Source organism: Stegodyphus dumicola, chromosome X1 (genome assembly GCF_044657685.1).
Source record: "Stegodyphus dumicola isolate Sdum_Otavi_A_Nest chromosome X1, ASM4465768v1".
In the NCBI taxonomy this organism is placed as follows: domain Eukaryota; kingdom Metazoa; phylum Arthropoda; class Arachnida; order Araneae; family Eresidae; genus Stegodyphus; species Stegodyphus dumicola.
The window spans coordinates 67,903,041-67,921,069 of record NC_140780.1 but is presented as its reverse complement, the minus strand read 5'-3'; the positions used below and the strand labels follow the sequence as shown (position 1 = coordinate 67,921,069).

At 32.1% G+C, this 18,029-nt stretch overlaps 2 long non-coding RNA genes across 3 annotated transcripts in view; one reads left to right on the top strand and one right to left on the bottom strand.

The window, feature by feature from the left end:
* Positions 1–18,029, top strand: part of LOC146993172 (uncharacterized) — an 880,419-nt gene that overhangs the window by 370,110 nt on the left and 492,280 nt on the right. The window lies entirely within an intron of this gene.
* Positions 1–18,029, bottom strand: part of LOC146993178 (uncharacterized) — an 880,479-nt gene that overhangs the window by 845,310 nt on the left and 17,140 nt on the right. The window contains exon 4 of the long non-coding RNA XR_015038639.1: positions 17,627–17,726. This is a non-coding gene — a long non-coding RNA (uncharacterized LOC146993178). The remainder of the gene's footprint in view (positions 1–17,626; positions 17,727–18,029) is intronic.

The window sequence follows — 18,029 nt, the reverse complement described above, 5'->3', positions numbered from 1 at the left end:
GCCCGGGTTTCAGCCCAGCTTTAATACAGAAAGCCAAAACACATCAAATACAATTGAATGATACAGCATTTTAAAATGTTGCAAAAATTTTAAATGCAATTTTGTGGAAGAGCTATTGCAATTACCTACCTACTATAACTTTGACCAAAAATTCAAGAAAACAAAGATACTCCCTTTTCTTTCCAATGAACAAAAGTCATATACTAATATAGAGATGCTCAACTTATTGTACTATAAAACCTAAACATAAGAATGAAATTATGTCAGCTATCTGAGATGTCCAATACCTAGAAATTCTATATATTGTAGAATAGAACCTGCGTCTGAAAACAGACGACAGGTAAAACATAATTCAAATACTTTACTTTTAGCCTGGAAGCAGGTGTTCTATATTAAAATGTCTTAATTCACATACAGAATTAGTGATATAATAGCTCAAAATATTGTAAGAATCAAACACGCATTATACAGTCAAAAGTCTTTAATCCGGACTCGTCGGGACTTCGGCGATTCCGAATTATCGATTTTCACGGATTATAGATCATCAGTTTAAATCTGGTAAGATGGCATGCAGAAATTATAAAATGAAAAATATGAAACCGTAATTTATGAAATAAAGAGCAATTATGATCTAAAGGGTATCAAAATTTACAAAAAAAAAAAAAAAAAAAAAAAGCTTAATATTTATTTGTTTACTTTATTAAACATTTCTTTCAACGCGCGCATGCGTAAAGCATACGTCACGCATAGTCGAAAGTAGAAAATTGCAACCAGAAAACTATTTGATTTGTATTCGTGATATTTATAATGACGAGGAATTTGATTTAAATCATATCAAAGACTGAGTACATCGAGATGAAATCTACATTATAAGCCGAATAATATAAAAACATCTGCCCTGAAGATAAGGATAGTGCTGACAGATCAACTTACAGTTCATTGCGCACCGTCTGTTTATCAATTGCGTTGCCGTACGCACAACACATGCGCAGAAAGTTTGTAGCTTTGAGGTCCGGATTATAGATCATTCCGGATTAACGACTTTTGACTGTATTAACATTAAAAAAAATCTATATACATTTATTAGTGTACGAGGATTGATCCTGAAATATTATAAGGTCACTTTCAAAGAAATGATAGAAACATTTCACTCGGGGAAGGGACATTCTCTCTGGCTGATCGTGTTCCATCCCAGCTTCTGTAACATAAGTTTCATAGTAGAATTTTAAAATTCTAGGAAAGAAACGTACGAAGAAATTATTGAACATACCTGGTTCTATGATTTAGCCATTCTTACAGACATAATAACTAAATCTTAAACTTCAAGGAAGGGGGAGAACTAAAGTCTTTGAATTAACCCGTTCACGATGGGCAATTTACTATGCTAAGCCTAACTAAAAAAAAAAAAAAAAAAAAAAAAAAGGATAAATGAAATTCGTCTTCTAATTTTAGTTACATTATGAGAAGAGCATTCAGGTAGTCGTCAGAATTAATTCTAAACCTTTATTATTATATTTTCCTTAAAGATTTTATAAAATACTCCTTCTAAAATAATATAATTTTGCCCTTTTCCCACAAATAAATATACATGGAAAAATATCCAAACAATCGCAAATTTTATTTAACACAACACACAATTAAAAAATATTAAAACCATGTTTCATAAAAATTCAACGAGCAAACAACGAAAAGTAAGCAATGTTTCAAAATGAGACAGTGTATGATATTCTTTGAAACATAGGTGTACACAAAGTCCAACCTTGCATTAGTCACAGGAATATAATATCTGCTGATATTTTACTCAGCAAATTTGACTCATTTAGCATTTGTACATGTTATACGGTCAGATACAGCTTTCATATCGCCATTAAAAAAACTTTCACTAAGCGATACAAAATATTCCTCTCAATGCCGGAAGACTCAAAGAGTAATAAAAAAGTCTTTAATAATTGAACATCTACTTCACTATAACCGATAATAAAAATAAGACAAATTAATAAATTAAATTAAAAGTATTCCAGAGCATCCAGAACATATTCATGTAGAAATCATCGACGACCAATGCTGACTTAGAATACCTAGGGAGGTGACGTCACACCAGCTTAGCACAGCGCGGAGCAGTCGAGACCAATGCGAGATAGCGTCCAGACGGGGGGACGAGCGGAGGCAATCAGATGGCTTGTAAATTCTCCAAGAGTTGGTGGAAACAGACGATTTCCTTTGATGTTTAAGTTCCATGTAGCCAAGCTGATCATATTATCTAAAATAGCTGTGGATGTTGCGTGTGTATAGGACTGAAATGTTCATCATTACATGAATCCTGTGGACTGAGTTTAACTATCATGAGATCACCTGCAATATTAATTTTTACTTGACTTACCTTTATTACTTTTATATATTTCTTATTAGTAAAATAAAGCTTTTAATAATGCAATATCCGTGCTCTCCTCATGTTTTGAAAATAAATTCTACATCATGGAGGTAGGAAAGGGAGGAGGGGCCATTCCGCGCTAGAAGTGAAGCACAGCTTTGAAGCTTGGGTCACCAGACGGGGTGTTCTTTGTTTACATTCAGAAGCTCGCTTGACAAGATTCTGATAGTATTTCGACACACGACAGTTCCATAGAAATCGAAAAAGGGACACTCTCGCATGAAAGAAACATTCATAGTGTGATGGATAATAGCAATTTGTATAGTTTACTGACATTTACGCAAAAATCACATCTTGGTTATTTTTCGATAACTAACAACAGCGATTTTGATTATGAATTTGTTTTATAAAATTCTAAGCTGTTGCACTACAAAAATATAGATTTTAAGAAAATTGCTAAAAGAGATCTGCCAAAATTTATTTTCTAGAAGATTTGAAAAGTTTGAAACTTGATGGCTAAATGTAAATATAAAATTATGTATGTTAAAATATTTGTAATTAGGCACATAGGTCAGATTAAGTTTTTATTAAATAGGGCTATCTGCCTAAAGAGAGAGATGCCATCGTGGAGGAATTTTGAAGAAAAACTGACCTTTGAGTGGGTATTAAAAATAATATTTATAATTTTCATTCAAATTATATTCATATATATTTTTTATGTAAAACTTTCGGATGTATGCTAAATTAGTGTAAATTACTTTAAACGAAAAATATAGTGAATGCACAGAAATTAAAGATTTGCACATGCCGGAAATGAAAAATAGGAAATATGTATGGGTATTTATGCATGTGCTTGCAAAAATCATGTATCTGCCTTTGACAAAATACTTAAATATTCATTAAATTATTTATAAATGTATTTGAAATGAAGAATTTATTCACTTATAAACAACTGTGAAAGTACTGTGAAGAAATCTAATGATTAAATGTATCTAATTTATAATGATTATAAATGTTATCTAAATATATAATAACCTTAATATTGAATTGTAAACATAAATTGAAATCCTGTTGACAAATACGTTATAAAACTATTTAAGCAAGAATTGTTCGTATTGGAAAGCAATCTGTTAAAAGGTATTGTAAAGCAAATGCTATGAGATGCGCACTTAAGAACGTAATAAAGAGTTTTGGAATATGTATTGTTGAAATGAAGGGTAAAAAAAAAATCTGATAAGTATAATTAAAAGAATTATTCCCTTTACATTTTATAATAACTCAGTTACAAGTTTTAAATAATACTTGAAAAAAAAAAAAACTTATATTTTATTCCCTTTCAGAAATGTTCAGAGAAAGTCAAATACTATTTAATACCTATTTAATTATTAGGAATTAGCGAAATACTTTAAATAAGTATTTCGCTATTTCCTAATAATTCTCTAATTTAAAATGAACCGAATAGAGCATTAATTATAAATTGACTTACATTTTTCGATTTAAAAGAAGCCAAAAAATCATGTCATATTTAAGAAAGTATTTTAGGAAGAAGCTCTATAAATAGAAAAGAAATAATGCATAATTTTAATATTAATAATACAATAAACTTTGATCTTAATTTTTGTACCTTAACCGAATAAAATCGAATTACCTTAATTTTTTTTTCTAATGTAACGAAAACTTGTGAAAATATTTCATTCAAATTAAACCATTCTGAGAAAACTGTCCTGTGAAAAGAATAGCATTTAATTCCGTTCAGAATGAAATGTTGTTTAAAAATATGTTGTTTTCACATACTTAGGACTCTGTGTGTTGTAGAAAAAGAAAATATATACATTTATATGTATATTTGCGACGTAATTACAAAATATTTACACCCGAACGCGTGAAATCCCATAGAACTCAATGGTAAATGACCCAATGTTTTGGTCACCACGTAGGGATCGCCGGTGCTTCAGAGCAGGGTACGGAGAAACTTGTTTAGGACGACTCCATCTTACTTCCTACCTCCATGTTCTACATTCATTTGTTTATATAAAATGACCCATTACATTACTCAACAGTTAGTGATTGTGTATATTCTACACATTTAGTTTAGATTGCTTTCGTTTGCCATTAAAAAAAGATATACAGTGGATGGACAAAAATATGGAAACACCTTGTGAAATGCATGTTTGAAAAGAAAGATTGATTTTAATGAAATATGTAGGTGGCGCTGGCGTTTTTGACTACTGACGCCACCTATACAACTTAGTAAATGTGCTAAACAGTTCAGTTGTTGTCGAAGTACTGTTATGTGAGGTTGTCATTGCATTATGTCAGAGTTAACAGACTTCGAACGTGGGCAAATTGTTGGAGCACGTATGGTAGGTGCTTCCGTAAGCAAGGTAGCCGAGGTGTTTAGTGTTTCAAGAGGTACTGTATCGAAGATTTATTCCGCATATTTGAAAAGCTGAAAAACATCATCTGCTAAATCACAGCGCAGACGAAAGTGTGTCCTGAGTGATCGTGACAGACGATCATTAAGGGCAATTGTGACGAAAAATAAGAAGACCACAGCTGCAAAAGTTACTGCTGAAATGAATGTTGTGTTACTGAACCCTGTGATACCAAAATAATTAGAAGGGAGCTTCATAAACAGGGAATTGCTGGCCGTGCTGCAATTGAGAAGCCACTCATCGGTGATGCTAATGCCCGTAACATGAAAAGGTGGTGTTTAAGTCATTAAGCCTGGACTATAGAGCAGTGGAAGCGAGTAATATGGTCTGACGAGTTTTCTTTCACATTGTTTCCCACTTCTGGCCGAGTTTACGTTTGAAGAACGCCATCTCAAGCCTATAATACAGACTGCTTGTTGCCAAGAGTGAAACATGGCAGGGTTCTGTTATGGTTTGGGCAGTCATATCGTGGTTCTCTGCTAGCCCCATGATAACTGTGTCAGGGCACATGACTGCCAAGACATATGTGAACATTTTGGCCGATCAAGTTCATTCCATGGTACAAACTTTGTTTCCCGATGGTGATGGTGTCTTCCAAGACGACAAAGCCCTGTTCACACAGCTCACGTTGTCCAGGACTGGTTTTCTGAGCACGAGGATGAGTTGTCCCATCTCCCCTGGCCACCACAGTCACCAGACCTGAATATTATCAAACCTTTGTGGTCTACATTGGAACGGAAAGTGCGTTCTCGTTATCCACCGCCAACATCGTTATCTGAACTTGCGACCGTTTTGCAGGAAGAATGGTATAATATTCCCTTGGCAAACATACAGGAACTGTATTTATCCATTCCGAGAAGACTGCAAGCTGTTTTTGATGCCAACGAGTTTCCTACACCATATTAAGCAAAGAAACATGTTCTCTTAAAGGTGTTTCCATATTTTTCTCCAACCCCTGTATGTTTCGCTGAGGATTAAAAATATTCATCACAAAGCACCAAAAATCTAAGAGTAATAAAATAAATAAAAACAAGGGAGGAAAAATATCAGAGTAATAATAATAAAAAAATACTCTAATGATAGAACCTCTACCTCACTATATCCCAAAAATAAAAATGGTACCTCAATGCAGGGAGAGCCCGTTTAAGAGACATTACATTGCTCAACACCCACCCACAAATCTCACTCGCATTCGGAAACAAAATACCAAAAATAAAAATCATTGCATAGGAATGAAGGTAACCATACTTAACTTTCCATATATTTCCCCATAACAGGCATACAGCTACATCTAGCGGCTAAAACGTCAAATGTGGTACACCCGGTCGATACAGTGAATTAAATGGCGATTCAAATATAACATACCCGGCATTGAGGTAATGTTTGCTGCTGATGCACATATGATCACACGCCTGTACTGAACGGGGTAAAGGGTATTATAAACTCATTTTAAAACAAAATTAATTTTGTGAAAATATTACACAAATTGAAGGAATATACATTTTTACTATAATGTAATCTACGATTTGTCACTTTGAAAATGTGGAGAACTAAAGCGCGAAATAAAAGAAAACTACAACACACATTTGGAAAATCTCATCGAGCTTAAATTAGTTTCTCAATTAGATGTTTTGAGTGTGTTTAAAATTAAGCCAAATAACTTCCTTCACCTCAAACCCATTACATAAGACTAGTATTTAAGAAAAATGGTAAAAGATTGCAAACATGTTAACAATTTTACTGATCTAGAAATGTAATTATAGTGTGATTCACAGTTCAACCTCACTTCGAATATTACAATACAATATAAAGAAAGAACCAACTCAGACACTTCAATATGGAATTAAAAACCTAAGAAATTAATGCATAGATGCTACCCTAAACATTAAAACATAATGTGAAGCGTTCACGTAAAATAAATAAGTAGTAAAACACCAATATAAAGCAACATGTGAAAAGGTACCTACAAATTATAACATTCAAGCATTTCTAGTGAAAATAAAGTTAATATAAAACAAGAATTACCAGCCGCAGATGTCTTTTTGCTCTGCACTATTTCTCCATTCTTTTTCTTTCATGATATGTTCTGCAATCCAAGAGTGCACAAAAATGATGACAAATTACACTAGAAGAGGCCAAGGATGGGGGAAGGAATCATTAGATTTTAACTACTTTGAAATTAAAGAATATCTATACACAAAGAGAAATATCTAATATTGTTTCTTAATATATAAAACTTCGAAAGTAGCCTTCTTTGTTTTAAATTCCAGCAATGTGCTACATTGTTACTAAAATCATGATTGCAGTCGATAGAAAAGCAAATGATTTTCCTTATACGACAGAAGTACACTAAGCGAAAGAGGTTTTTAATGTATGGGTACAACATGAACAATGAAAGAAAAAAAAATTATACAGTTATTACAGATACACAGAATAAAAGGGAAAATGATCTTTGAGAAAAGTAAATAATTTTAGCGCAGGTACAAAAATGGCACCGAAAGTCAATAAGCAGGTAATTTTAAATGACAAATAAACAAAATAAACTTTACTGTTAGCTTTGAAGCAGGTGTTATATATAAAACTATCTTAATTCACACACAGAATTGGTGACATAACAGATCAAAAAGGAGTAAGAATCAAACTCGCAATATATTGACATTAAAAGAGCTATACATATATACTTTTATAGCATTTTTTTTTTTTTTTGAAAGGGCTCAAAAACACCATTCTAAAAACAGATTTCGAAAAACATCTTGGAAACAAAAGTCATAAACCATAAAATAAATATTTTATTGAGAATTTTAACGCAAGAACCCTTTCTAATTTGAAGTTCTTTACTTAGGTACACTCATCCATGAGAGAGGACAGCTTAGTCCAATGTACAAGAAATTATCCTGTAATATTACCATGTCACTTTAATGAAATTATAGCAATATTTCACTCAGGGAAAGAACATATTGTCTAGCTGCCCGGGTTCGAGCCCAGCTTTAATACAGCAAGCCGAAACACATCAAATCCCATTGAATGATATACCATTTTGAAATGTTGCAAAAAATTTAAATAAAATTTCGTGAATGAGCTATTGCAATTACCTATATACTAAAATTTTGACCAAAAATTCAACAAAACTAAGATACTCTTTTTTTCTTTCGAAGGAATCAAAGTCATATACTAATGTAGGGATGCTCAACTTATTGTACTATAAAACCTAAACATAGGAATGAAATTTTGTCAGCTATGTGATATGTCCAATACCGAGAAATTCCATAAATTGTAGATTAGAACGTACCTCTCGAAACACACGAAAGGTAAAACACAATTCAAATACTTTACTTTTAGTCTTGAAGCAGATGTTCTATATTAAACTGTGTTTTGGCCTCCTCGGTGATTGCGGTGATTTGTGCCCAGAGGGCGCACCGCACAAAAAGTTAGTTGCGTTACAGAACGTAAGGGAAGCGGACACGCCAAAATGTCGGGCGTATTACCGCTAATTGAGGTAATTGCATCGTATCTGTCAGGTGGCAGAAAACTAATATGATGTATCAATTCACATGCCAGGTGGCAGAATATGTCTATCATGTACATGCCAGGAGGCATAACGCTTGTAAACATGCCAGGGGGCATACGACTTGTAAATAAATTGTAAATAAATGTACAGTAAAATATCTTAGTGCAATAGATCAAGGAACAAGCATCAACAACCTTCTGATCATTTGGATACGTACATTTTTTATGGTGACCCGGACGTGATTTGTGGAGATGAAGAATGGACGAAAAAAATTAGTGAGTTCATGACTGAAAAGCCAGGATTTAACGCAAAGAAATTCGAGGTAGGCCCTTTTTAATTTTTCCAGTTTTGAATAGAATTGTTGAATAAAAATCTTGGTGATTATTATAGTTGATAGAATCTAATGGTAAAATGGAGGCTATGAATAAGGCAAAGAAGTTGCGTACGGTGACGCGTAACTTAACTACCAAGTTGATGAGTAAAATAGATTCTGCATTGTTAGAAGAGGGTGAAACCGCGGATGAGAAATTAAAAGAATTACTCGAAATGTTACTTAAAAAATCGCAGTTTTTGAAACAATACGATTCTGAGATTGAAAAACTTATAATTACGGAACAGGAGTTAGAAACAGAAGTAATTTCCGCGCAGGAATATCAGGAAAGAATTATAAGTTTTAAATGTAAAATTCAGGAAAAATTAAGAAAAAACTCGTGTAAAGTTGAATCTAGAAATTCTAGTGAGGAAACTATAACCCCGAAGTTGAAAACTTGTGAAGTTAATACTTTAAAATTGCCAAAATTAACGATTACAAAATATTACGGTGATCCTTGTTCTTGGCTTGAATTCTGGAATCAGTTTAGTAATTCCATTCACCAAAACGAAAGTCTCAGTTCGGTTGACAAGTTTTGTTATTTAAAATCGCTTTTGGGAGGTTTAGCTTTAAATGCTATAAGTGGATTAACATTTACCAGTGAAAACTATAAGGTGGTCTAAAGAGTACCTGTGCCAACTACAGCAGCGTAGCAAATGGAGACAGCCTAGCAGAAATATTCGTCTAAATGACTTGGTTCTCATTAAAGAAGATAATATGCCTTCATTACGTTGGAAACTCGGGCGAGTAATAGAAGTGTTTCCTGGAAGAGACAATAATGTCCGAGTGGTTAGACTAAAAACTGTGCACGGGGACATTAAACGTCCTATTACCAAATTGTGTCTTTTACCAGTTGAAGAACATTAACTTAAGTGTTTGGTTTATATTGAATATGTTTTATTATTATTTTCATTTCTTATTGTACTAATAATTATATTTGTTTGTTCTAGTTTAACCCTCATAGTTAACGTTTCAATATAGTAAGATATAAGATGTTTAGCTAGAAGATTGGTAAGTGTAACATGTAATTTTATACTTTTTGAAGGTTTTTGTATGTTTTCAGTTTCTATATTTTTCATTTACTTGTTTGCATATATTGAGGATTGTATTAAGATGAATGTAATTCATCGGGGGGGGGAGGATGTTTTGGCCTCCTCGGTGATTGCGGTGATTTGTGCCCAGAGGGCGCACCGCACAAAAAGTTAGTTGCGTTACAGAACGTAAGGGAAGCGGACACGCCAAAATGTCGGGCATATTACCGCTAATTGAGGTAATTGCATCGTATCTGTCAGGTGGCAGAAAACTAATATGATGTATCAATTCACATGCCAGGTGGCAGAATATGTCTATCATGTACATGCCAGGAGGCATAACGCTTGTAAACATGCCAGGTGGCATACGACTTGTAAATAAATTGTAAATAAATGTACAGTAAAATATCTTAGTGCAATAGATCAAGGAACAAGCATCAACAACCTTTTGATCATTTGGATACGTACAAACTGTCTTAGCTCACATACAGAATTAGTAATATAATAGCTCAAAATGTTGTAAGAACCAAACACGCATTATATAAACATTAAAAAAAAAAATCTACATACATTTATTAGTGTTACGAGGGTTTATTCTGAAATATTATAATGTCACTTTGAGTGAAATGATAGAAATTTTCACTCAGGGAAGGGACATTCTGTCTGGCTGCCTGGGTTCCATCCCAACTTCTGTTACAAAAGTTTCATAGAAGAATTTTAAAAATCTAGAAACGAAACTTATGAAGAAATTATTGTCCATTATTGGTTCTATGATTTAGTCATTCTTACAGACATAATAACTAAAATCTTAAACTTGACAGGGAAAAGAACTAAACTAAAGTTTTTGAATTTAAGGGTATTTTAAATTAATTTTAAATCAGAATTAATTTTGTAAAAATATTACACAAATATAAGGAATATACATTTTTACCATAATGCAATATACATTTGGCCACTTTGAAAATCTGGAGAACTAAAGCGTGAAATATAAGAAAACTGAAACAAACATTTGGAAAATCTCATCGAGCTTAAATTAGTTTCTAAATTAGATGTTTTGAGTGTATTTAAAATTAGGCCAACTACTACGTTCACTTCAAACCCATTACATAAAACTAGTATTTAAGAAAAATGGTAAAAGATCGCAAATATGTTAACAATTCTACTGATCTAGAAATAGAAATAACTGGTTTTAATTCTAATTAAGATGAAGAATATCACAAAAAGCCATTTGAATAGTCCTAGATCAGAAAAATCATGAACTGTTAAACTTTAAAAAAGATAAATTCCTGCTTTCGATCTACTTAAAAATGTCAAAGAGGATTTTCAACAACAAACTTGTTAAAATCAATGTTCAGATACAGAATAACAAACAAACATCCGGACGACTGCATGGATTTAGCAATAACATCGCATGTACCAGAGGGAGAAAAAAAAACTCTCAGAAGAAATGCAATGTTAAATTTCACATTAAAATATGATTTCCCTGTATTTAATTTTCATCTTGCTGAATTTTTTTGTAAATAATACAAAGAGTATACCTTTTCTTTAAGATATTATACCACACATTTTTATACTTTGTGTAATGCACTTATAACTGAAATATTAAAAGTGCAATATATAATTGCAGCTAGCCAAAATTTTATAAACTTAAAATTGGCTCCCATTAAGTTAAAGTTGTTAATAACTGCACCAAGGGAAGGAATGCAATTTTATTTCTTTGTCTGTATTTGGTTTCATTTTCATATAGAAAGAGTTAAAAATAGGTTACCTAGGAAACAAAATTTAAACACACATTTTCAGGAAAAATTACAGAATAACAGATTTTGTTTCCCTGAAGACACAACACCTCGCTATTCCAGCTATGCTACAGACTGCATACTGTCATAGAGAAATTCCTTTCTTAAACAGGGAATTCATATACTTTAATCTGTTTTTCATAAGTACTGTTTATGACTAATCCATGGTCCAGGAGTAAAATACTTTATAGTACACCCATCTAAATTTTTAATATTTCCGGTCATCTGTATAGACTGTTTACCTATCACGACTAAACTCCCAATCTGCATTCCAAATAACTCATACCATTCTTCAAATCATATTTCGTAGTCTATCATTTTTAATACGGCAGGTACTTGCTGAGCGCAGAATTGTAAAGCGTCATTTCGCGTATAGCAGTACCTTAAAGGATCCCATTTTATTTGTCAACTGCTAGAATTTCATTCATACGTGGTGCAACATTCATCCATCAACACCAGAGAGAATTTATCTGCTACTTTAAACAATTTCCATCGACTGAAAATGAAGTCCGAAAAATCTTACAAATTTCAAAAGCAATCGATGCCGAAGAATTTTCACATATGAAAGACAGAGAAGTCAAACAATGAATCAGAAAATTACAAAAGAAGAATTGGGGTCTTATAAAACCCCCTGATAATAAAAGCGCTCATTATGAAGAAGAGCTTTTAACTGAAGAAAAGATGAAGAAATTGTTAAATAACACAAAAAGCAATGTCTGATCTTCTAGCGAAGAATTACCCAATTAAAGAAAAAACATGTGCTCTTTACAGCGGCACGCATAAAGTTGCATCAATCATTCTTATAAGCAAAAGACATCAGCTCTCTCAAAAAATATTTCTGTCATGCATTTGCCAAGAGAACGGAAAGAAGTCCAAAAGAAACTTTCAGAGTGCTTTGCAAAACAAAGTGGAAAGTTATTCTGCAGAAATTTACTTCGATAATAATAAAACATCTCTGATTTGATTTCAAAACAAATTTTTATTTGTGAAATCAATTTTAAATAGATCTTCGCAAATAGGTTCATAAAACCTCCCAATATGCCAAAATAGTTCAGATTAAGGGGAAAATTAAATAAAGTATGCTTAAAACAACTAATAAAAAGCACATTTTGAGCAGCCTTAACAGAAGACAATTTGGCCCCACTAACTTTCATTACGAATACTCATTAAATTTTTATTTACATTTCTTTTTTGTTCAACATTTAACTTTCAATGGTTTTAAGAGAAACAGCACTTGATAGACAGACTCTAAATTCGGAAAAAACTGAAACAAAATTGGTTTATACACAGGCAGATTAATTACACTGACCTGTTGGGAAGAGAAGACCCCGTTGGACAAGGAAAATATTAGGCCAGACAGAGAGGAAAATGCTTACCCTCCTCCTCGTAATGGGAAAGGAGGCCACTTGGGAAAAAATTACACTACAGCAGTAATTTTGAAACCACAAAGAAGCAACAGAACTCTAACAAATTTCAGACTTCGGATAATTATAGTGTGATTCACAGTTCAACCTCACTTCGAATATTACAATACAATATAAAGAAAGAACCAACTCAGACACTTCAATATGGAATTAAAAACCTAAGAAATTAATGCATAGATGCTACCCTAAACATTAAAACATAATGTGAAGCGTTCACGTAAAATAAATAAGTAGTAAAACACCAATATAAAGCAACATGTGAAAAGGTACCTACAAATTATAACATTCAAGCATTTCTAGTGAAAATAAAGTTAATATAAAACAAGAATTACCAGCCGCAGATGTCTTTTTGCTCTGCACTATTTCTCCATTCTTTTTCTTTCATGATATGTTCTGCAATCCAAGAGTGCACAAAAATGATGACAAATTACACTAGCAGAGGCCAAGGATGGGGGAAGGAATCATTAGATTTTAACTACTTTGAAATTAAAGAATATCTATACACAAAGAGAAATATCTAATATTGTTTCTTAATATATAAAACTTCGAAAGTAGCCTTCTTTGTTTTAAATTCCAGCAATGTGCTACATTGTTACTGAAATCATGATTGCAGTCGATAGAAAAGCAAATGATTTTCCTTATACGACAGAAGTACAGTAAGCGAAAGAGGTTTTTAATGTATGGGTACAACATGAACAATGAAAGAAAAAAAAATTATACAGTTATTACAGATACATAGAATAAAAGGGAAAATGATCTTTGAGAAAAGTAAATAATTTTAGCGCAGGTACAAAAATGGCACCGAAAGTCAATAAGCAGGTAATTTTAAATGACAAATAAACAAAATAAACTTTACTGTTAGCTTTGAAGCAGGTGTTATATATAAAACTATCTTAATTCACACACAGAATTAGTGACATAACAGATCAAAAAAGAGTAAGAATCAAACTCGCAATATATTGACATTAAAAGAGCTATACATATATACTTTTATAGCATTTTTTTTTTTTTTTTTTTTTTTTTTTTGAAAGGGCTCAAAAACACCATTCTAAAAACAGATTTCGAAAAACATCTTGGAAACAAAAGTCATAAACCATAAAATAAATATTTCATTCAGAATTTTAACGCAAGAACCGTTTCTAAGTTTAAGTTCTTTACTTAGGTACACTCATCCATGAGAGAGGACAGCTTAGTCCAATGTAGAAGAAATTATCCTGTAATATTACCATGTCACTTTAATGAAATTATAGCAATATTTCACTCAGGGAAAGAACATATTGTCTAGCTGCCCGGGTTCGAGCCCAGCTTTAATACAGCAAGCCGAAACATATCAAATCCCATTGAATGATATACCATTTTGAAATGTTGCAAAAAATTTAAGTAAAATTTCGTGAATGAGCTATTGCAATTACCTATATACTAAAATTTTGACCAAAAATACAACAAAACTAAGATAGTCTTTTTTTCTTTCGAAGGAATCAAAGTCATATACTAATGTAGGGATGCTCAACTTATTGTACTATAAAACCTAAACATAGGAATGAAATTTTGTCAGCTATGTGATATGTCCAATACCGAGAAATTCCATAAATTGTAGATTAGAACGTACCTCTCAAAACACACGAAAGGTAAAACGCAATTCAAATACTTTACTTTTAGTCTTGAAGCAGATGTTCTATATTAAACTGTCTTAGCTCACATACAGAATTAGTAATATAATAGCTCAAAATGTTGTAAGAACCAAACATGCATTATATAAACATTAAAAAAAAAATCTACATACATTTATTAGTGTTACGAGGGTTTATTCTGAAATATTATAATGTCACTTTCAGTGAAATGATAGAAATTTTCACTCAGGGAAGGGACATTCTGTCTGGCTGCCTGGGTTCCATCCCAACTTCTGTTACAAAAGTTTCATAGAAGAATTTTAAAAATCTAGAAACGAAACTTATGAAGAAATTATTGTCCATTATTGGTTCTATGATTTAGTCATTCTTACAGACATAATAACTAAAATCTTAAACTTGACGGGGGAAAGAACTAAACTAAAGTTTTTGAATTTAAGGGTATTTTAAATTAATTTTAAATCAGAATTAATTTTGTAAAAATATTACACAAATATAAGGAATATACATTTTTACCATAATGCAATATACATTTGGCCACTTTGAAAATCTGGAGAACTAAAGCGTGAAATATAAGAAAACTGAAACAAACATTTGGAAAATCTCATCGAGCTTAAATTAGTTTCTAAATTAGATGTTTTGAGTGTATTTAAAATTAGGCCAACTACTACGTTCACTTCAAACCCATTACATAAAACTAGTATTTAAGAAAAATGGTAAAAGATTGCAAATATGTTAACAATTCTACTGATCTAGAAATAGAAATAACTGGTTTTCATCCTAATTAAGATGAAGAATATCACAAAAAGCCATTTGAATAGTCCTAGATCAGAAAAATCATGAACTGTTAAACTTTAAAAAAGATAAATTCCTGCTTTCGATCTACTTAAAAATGTCAAAGAGGATTTTCAACAACAAACTTGTTAAAATCAATGTTCAGATACAGAATAACAAACAAACATCCGGACGACTGCATGGATTTAGCAATAACATCGCATGTACCAGAGGGAGAAAAAAAAAACTCTCAGAAGAAATGCAATGTTAAATTTCACATTAAAATATGATTTCCCTGTATTTAATTTTCATCTTGCTGAATTTTTTTGTAAATAATACAAAGAGTATACCTTTTCTTTAAGATATTATACCACACATTTTTATACTTTGTGTAATGCACTTATAACTGAAATATTAAAAGTGCAATATATAATTGCAGCTAGCCAAAATTTTATAAACTTAAAATTGGCTCCCATTAAGTTAAAGTTGTTAATAACTGCACCAAGGGAAGGAATGCAATTTTATTTCTTTGTCTGTATTTGGTTTCATTTTCATATAGAAAGAGTTAAAAATAGGTTACCTAGGTAACAAAATTTAAACACACATTTTCAGGAAAAATTACAGAATAACAGATTTTGTTTCCCTGAAGACACAACAGCTCGCTATTCCAGCTATGATACAGACTGCATACTGTCATAGAGAAATTCCTTTCTTAAACAGGGAATTCATATACTTTAATCTGTTTTTACACAAGTACTGTTTATGACTAATCCATGGTCCAGGAGTAAAATGCTACACCCATCTAAATTTTTATTATTTCCGGTCATCTGTATACACTGTTTACCTATCACGACTAAACTCCCAATCTGCATTCCAAATAACTCATACCGTTCTTCAAGTCATATTTCGTAGTCTATCATTTTTGATACGGAAGGTACTTGCTGAGCGCAGACTTGTAAAGCATGATTTCGCGTATAGCAGTACCTTAAAGGATCCCATTTTATTTGTCCACTGCTAGAATTTCATTCATACGTGGAGCAACATTCATCCATCAACACCGGAAAGAATTTGTCTGCTACTTTATACAATTTCCATCGACTGAAAATGAAGTCCGAAAAATCTTACAAATTTCAAAAGCAATCGATGCCGAAGAATTTTCACATATGGAAGACAGAGAAGTCAAACAATGAATCAGAAAATTACAAAAGAAGAATTGGGGTCTTATAAAACCCCTTGATAATAAAAGCGCTCATTATGAAGAAGAGCTTTTAACTGAAGATAAGATGAAGAAATTGTTAAATAACACAAAAAGCAATGTCTGATCTTCTAGCGAAGAATTACCCAATTAAAGAAAAAACAGGTGCTCTTTACAGCGGCACACATACAGTTGCATCAATCATTCTTATAAGCAAAAGACATCAGCTTTCTCAAAAAATATTTCTGTCATGCATTTGCCAAGAGAACGGAAAGAAGTCCAAAACAAACTTTCAGAGTGCTTTGCAAAACAAAGTGGAAAGTTATTCTCCAGAATTTTACTTCGATAATAATAAAACATCTCTGATTTGATTTCAAAACGAATTTTTATTTGTGAAATCAATTTTAAATAGATCTTCGCAAATAGGTTCATATGCTTAAAACAACTAATAAAAAGCTTAACAGAAGACAATTTGGTCTCACTAACTTTCATTACGAATACTCATTAAATTTTTATTTACATTTCTTTTTTGTTCAACATTTAACTTTCAATGGTTTTAAGAGAAACAGCACTTGATAGACAGACTCTAAATTCGGAAAAAACTGAAACAAAATTGGTTTATACACAGGCAGAGTAATTACACTGACCTGTTGGGAAGAGAAGACCCCGTTCGACAAGGAAAATATTAGGCCAGACAGAGAGGAAAATGCTTAGCCTCCTCCTCGTAATGCGAAAGGAGGCCAGTTGGGAAAAAATTACACTACAGCAGTAATTTTGAAACCACTAAGAAGCAACAGAACTCTAACAAATCTCAGACTTCTCATAATTACAGTGTGATTAACAGTTCAACCTCACTTCGAATATTACAATACAATATAAAGAAAGAACCAATTCACACACTTCAATATGGAATTCAAAACCTAAGAAATTAATGCATAGACGCTACCCTAAACATTAAAACATAATGTGAAGCGTTCACGTAAAATAAATAAGTAGTAAAACTCCAATATAAAGCAACATGTGAAAAGAGGCCTACAAATTATAACATTCAAGCATTTCTAGTGAAAATAAAGTTAATATAAAACAAGAATTACCAGCCACAGATGTCTTTTTGCTCTGCACTATTTCTCCATTCTTTTTCTTTCATGATATGTTCTGCAATCCAAGAGTGCACAAAAATGATGACAAATTACACTAGAAGAGGCCAAGGGGGGGGAAGGAATCATTAGATTTTAACTACTTTGAAATTAAAGAATATCTATACACAAAGAGAAATATCTAATATTGTTTCTTAATATATAAAACTTCGAAAGTAGCCTTCTTTATTTTAAATTCAAGCAATGTGCTACATTGTTACTAAAATTATGATTGCAGTCGATAGAAAAGCAAATGATTTTCCTAATACGACAGAAGTACAGTAAGCGAAAGAGGTTTTTAATGTATGGGTACAACATGAACAATGAAAGAAAAAAAAATTACACAGTTATTACAGATACA